Source organism: Ursus americanus, chromosome 25 (genome assembly GCF_024610735.1).
Source record: "Ursus americanus isolate L20-20 chromosome 25, mUrsAme1.1.p, whole genome shotgun sequence".
Taxonomy (NCBI): domain Eukaryota; kingdom Metazoa; phylum Chordata; class Mammalia; order Carnivora; family Ursidae; genus Ursus; species Ursus americanus.
The window spans coordinates 13,990,151-13,996,150 of NC_142151.1; positions in this window are offsets into that span (position 1 = coordinate 13,990,151).

Here is a 6,000-nt window from a genome sequence, read left to right on the forward strand (position 1 = left end):
TTAGCTGACTCTTACGGATTTTACCTCTGCTGCATTTCTTACCTACACAAATCTCCCTGCCCCGAAGGCCATCCCTTTGTTCCAGGCTCTCATTGGCTTCCATCTGAATAACTGCAGGTGAGAAACATTCCAGTGCCCTCTGTGTCTTCGCCTACTCTCTCCAGCCTCTCCTTTCTGCTGATGTCAAGATGGGTGTTGATGGCTGCTTCTCCATCACTGTCAGCGAGCCAATCCAGGGCCCGGAGGACCAGAATTCCCACGTAGGATGCCAGTGTGTATGGGAGGTTCGTACTCAATCTTCTGGTTAACTGATGATGAGTAACAAGGGCTATAGAGTGAGTCCCAAATCAAGAATGACTATCTTCATATGGCAAATGGAGGACTTTATTATATTAAAAGATAAACTGAACAAGGGGTGCGGGCTGGGGAGATAAGAACAAACTATTGAGCCCTTCCCAATATAGGAATGGGTCAGGTTCCAAAAGCTATTTTCCTAAATTGGTTGTTGGTTAAACCCAGAGCATATTTTTCCATAGATGCAATTCGGAATTATTTTGCTGATGATATGGTTAAAAGACTTTTGTAATCTAGCCTGGAAATAAATTTAATAATTACTGAACTATTATTATTTTCGATAGGAATGAGTTAGTTTAAATTCTGGAAGCTAGAACCCTCTGACCTTCTAAACCTTTCACGGTAAGAGGAGTGTATCTGATGGAGAATGGAGGAGAGTAGATATGGATCCATATTCAGAAGACACGGCAACCTGTGGGCCAGGGAATCCCTTTACCCAGGCATGCTCAGAGTTTGCCATTGAGTGTAGGAGAACATGGTGTTTAGCATGACTCTGTCTGGTTATAAACATACACAGTACATAGTTTTTAAATTGGGTGTTAAGCTGGAACATCTTGCTCCACTCTCTTGGTCTCATGGCTCAAAATCAATCTTAAATTTCTCACTTATGTTATCATATCAATGGCTTCAATCCAGTCTATCCAGGGACTTTAGAATGATTCTAACTCCTTAGTATAGTAGTCAACATGCTTTTGGGCATTACAAAATCTTACTACTTTAGTTTGGTTTTATGACTTCTCCTCCCTCTTACAAAATGCTGACATAGGGCATATATATTTATAAGTTTTAAGGTGAATCAAGATCTAACCTGTTTTGAGTATTTGGGTACAATTTTGCAATTGCTCTTGAAGTAACTAAGCATTGCGAAATCAGGTTTGAGAATTATAGGAGTGGATTTATGAGGGAAGTAGATTATACTAATTAATCTGACATTTAGTCATCTTGTTTTTAAAAAAGTTAGAATCTTTCTGGCAGTAATATTTAAATCCAGATTTCTTTCATAAGCCAAATTACCAACTTCACTTCAATATGGCATACTTGCACTGACTGCTAATTTCTTTCTCCAGAATAATTCACATTCTTTACCTCTCATTGTATTGAATACTTGCCAGAGCTCCTGGAAGGACAGATAAAAGGTAAATGCAGACAACTCTTAAATGTTCAATTTAAGTTCACTTCGGCTACGCAACGCCATGACCTTCCCCTGGACACCCCCATTACAAGAGTTGTTCTTCCTGACTTGGAGGAAGGAGCTCTCCTTCTTTCTGTGGCTAATGTCCACCATCACCATTTTGTGAATTTCATACTCCTATTTCCTCAGGGATGCTTTACTTCCTTTCTTCTTGTGTCTCCAACTTCTCTCTCTACTGGAAATTTTCTCTTGTGGGTAAAATAAGTGTAAAGGTAATCCCATCATAAGTAAAACAAAACAAAACAGATTTTCCTATCCTAATATTTTACCTCTTCCTGTCTCTTCACAGACATGCTTATTGAAAGTGTGGCTTATTGTCTATGTCTCCACTGGGCCCCAACTTGACATCTGTGGGGCCTCAGGCAAGAGCACAAATGGAGGGCCGCACACTGCATGTCTAATTTAAAATTTATATATCAAGTTAACGAGCTGCTGAATAAATGTATCCTATTGTTCCACCTTGATGAATATACCTAGAGGGTCAGGATCAAGCTTAGAATTCTCAGAGTCCTTGGAGTTCTGGGGTAGGGCATGGTTTTGTAGGGGAGAGTTGGTACCGGGCGGCCCGCTCATAGCCTGCTTTCCTTGCTGTTCACTTCTGGCTCTATCCCTCATCATGAGGGACTCAGAGTGCATACATATGGAGACCCCAGCCCACATATCTAAGACCAGTCCTCAATTCCTTCCACACCCTGCAAATGGCTGCCCCTCAACCATTTCACTTTAGAAGTGTGCACACCTGTGACACGTTTTGACCTCTGAATAAAATGGACTAGGCCCGGGGGAAAGAGGCCTAGAAGTGAGTGAGCGTGGGGACTTTGGCAGGGAACGTGGGGTCCTGGATAATCAGAATAGAATCCTGAAGGAGAGTGTGGGCTCCCGTAGGTATGTTCCTTGGCCTCAAGCCCAAGGACTTTTAGTCGATGGGAGGGTGTAGTTGGAGGAGGGTCAGAGCCAAGCCTTGAAGGCACAGGCCTAGTGAAGTCCCACCCGGTATCTAAGGGCACTGGCCTATCATTTCACTTCTCACTCCTTCCATGGCTGATTCAAGCCAATCTACTTCTCCCCTTACCAGTTTGTTGCTCTCCTGTAGTATCCTTAGATTCCATAGCACAATAATTGCTCTTTTATTTTTTTTTAAAGATTTTATTTATTTATTTGACAGAGATAGAGACAGCCAGCGAGAGTGGGAACACAAGCAGGGGGGGTGGGAGAGGAAGAAGCAGGCTCATAGCGGAGGAGCCCGATGTGGGGCTCGATCCCAGAACGCCGGGATCACGCCCTGAGCCAAAGGCAGACGCTTAACGACTGAGCCACCCAGGTGTCCCACAATAAGTACTCTTAATCTGTATCTTCTTCTTCCTCTCCTCCTCCTCCTCCTGCTCCTTCTTCTTTTCTTGACCCTCTAGTCATTTTATCTCTGTATTCTGCACGATGACTTAATTAAAACTCATATAATTAATCACCACTTATCTTGTAATGAATCTAAAATTTGCATCTTGACTCAGACCAATTTTCTGGATCCAGTCCCATAAAAACTACAAATTCAGCTGAACCCATTAGGTCCCGCCCCTTTCTTTCGTATTACCCGTCTCAGAAAATAACCATCTATCACTTAGATGCCCACGCCAGAAACCCAAGTGTCATTCACGATCCCTCCTACTTCATTCTTCACATCTAATTAGTAACTGTATCTTGTTGATCTGACTCCTAAATATTTCTAGACTTTTCCCCTACCTTTCTATCCCCTTCGCTGTGATACCAGTTTAGACCTTTAATAGCATTTGAAAAAAAAAATAGCTGAATAGTCTCTTAAAAATTCACTGCTATAAGTCATTTTCCACTCTGTTGCAAAAATGATTGTCTGAAAATGCAAATATGATCATGCCCTTCCCCTGCTTTTAATCCTTCATTGGTCCCTTCATGTTGTTCATGATAAAATTCAGAGTCCTAAAGCTGTCTATTGCAGACTTTCCTCCCCATGCCATTCTGTCCTTGAGTGGAAACATACTACTTACACCATGCTTTTGGAAGTGTTTCCCACACGCTATTTCTTTTCCCTGAAGATCTTTCCTTCCTCTGGGATGGGGCTACCCGCTTCTGATTCCTCAAGACTCAGCACACCCCTTGTCTCTGAAAAGGTACCATGACTACCCCAGGCCCTACTGGGGTGCCTTTCATCAATGCTTACCTAACACCACGTGCATGTTCCATCAGAGTGTTTTTCACAAGATAGTTTAATTGTGGCTTTAACTGAATGGCATCATCACTGGACTGAGCTCCACTGGGGCAGGGGACTCATCTTTCGTATTATTTCTTTCAGCATTTAGCATTATGCCTGGCAATTAAAAGATGTTCAATATAATTGTGTGAGAAGTGCCAGGGAAGGTGCTGGGGATGTCACGATGGGTGACAGAGCCCACCCCCTGAGGTGCTTACTGACTAGAAGGTAATTAGACAAGGGGCTCCGATGTAGGTGGAGTGTTGCTGATGCTGAGAAGGAGGGAGGGAAGATACCTCTAGGTGGGTGTTCCTAAGTCTTTTAGGGTCATTAAATTTGATAAAAGCTATCTCTGCAAAAATGTATAACATACATTATATATATATGAATATATAATTTTTTTCATAAAATTTAGTATACTCACAAATTCCCCTGGAACCACCCATGGATTTCCTAAGTGGTACACCCCTTAGGTCTGGGCAAGAGTGGCCTCGGCCTTCCAGCAACCTGCTCGGGCCCTTGTCCACCTGTGCTCCATGGGCACATGCATTTCAGCAGCATTTGAGATGAACTTGAAGGGTGGATACAGTTTCGGAAGTTGTACATATGGGAGGAAGAGTAAAGCTAGTTCAGAAGGATGAGCCAAAAAAAAAAAAAAGTTTAGGGATGGAAAATGGAAAAGCTAGCCGAGTCAAGTGATATATTTGTAGAAATAGATCTAGGGTCTACAGAAAGAAGGCCCTGGCTCTGAGTTAGGAGTTTTAAACTGACTTGGTGGAATCATGAGAGAGTCATGTTTTTTTGAGGACGGCATGATATAATTTGGCAGATTATAGAGTGGGTTCTAGGGGAAGGGAGGGAAGGCAGGGAGAGGGCTGGGAAACTGTTGCAGTACTTGAGGAAAGACGTAAAATGGAAGTAGCTGGACAAAGTGGTTGGGATGGGAATGGAAGAGATGAATACCAAAGGCCTGGCTTATATGCCACGTGATTCAGCAAGAATTTGAGGAGAAGACATCAAAGAGTATTCTGATTTATAAGAATGGATGGTGGGGGCGCCTGGGTGGCACAGCGGTTAAGCGTCTGCCTTCGGCTCAGGGCGTGATCCCGGCGTTATGGGATCGAGCCCCACGTCAGACTCCTCCGCTAGGAGCCTGCTTCTTCCTCTCCCACTCCCCCTGCTTGTGTTCCCTCTCTCGCTGGCTGCCTCTATCTCTGTCGAATAAATAAATAAAAAATCTTAAAAAAAAAAAAAAGACTGGATGGTGGAAAACTGGCCATGCTGTTAAGGAAACGGGGAAGCTGGAGGAAGAATTAATTTGAGGGGGAAGAAGTTGCTCTCAGATCTGGACATGTTAAGTGTAAGGAGCCAGCTGGACACAAAGGTGACTCTCTCCTCCAAGTCTAAAAGGTTCTAGGGTAATCTTGAAGGGTTCTATTCCAGAGTGGTCTTGGGGGTCCCTGAAGCATCCCAAAATAGAAGTCCTTAGGAGGCTGCATATTTCTCACGTTTAAACTCTAGAGAGTTAAACTTTTCTGGGCACATCCATCATCCTGCGTCAACTCACTTGGGACCGACCCTTCTTATGTTTGTTTTAATACAGCTGTTTTCTCCTTTAAAATTTTCCTTTAAAATTGTTTTATTGCCAAGTTTAGCTTCCTCAAATTAGCATTATATTTTCTCTTTATGTTAGTTCTGATGCAGATCCTGTAGCCCTGTGGAGAACAAGGCATGGGGTGGGGTGGGCACGGAGGGATGACAAAGGACAGGACACGGATTTGGGTCACACTTAGAGTTTTAATTTAGTATCCCATGAAACTTCTTGTTAAAATCTGATTTGCTTAAATTTGATTGTCAAAAACGTTGCCTTTTACTGAATTTTCCCTTTGAACATTTTTAATATCTGCTTTTGTTTTAAAAATGATTGTCTTCTTTTTTTAAAGATGTCTTTTACTTTTACCCAAATTTTCTTACCCCCCCAAATAGAGATTTCTTTTGGGCAAACTATTTTGATGCCAAACTTCTGAACATCACTCTCACCAATGAGAGATCTGGAATGATGTCTGGATACAGGTAACAGTGACCTGGCATGGACATTAGTCAGATGATTATGACAAAGCCCATGTGATATCAGGATGGATGAAGAAATACGAAAATGAGGGGCAATAATTTCTTTATATTCTGAATTAGTCAGATTATAGTCTGAATTAGAGGACTACTCAGTGTTGGTCAC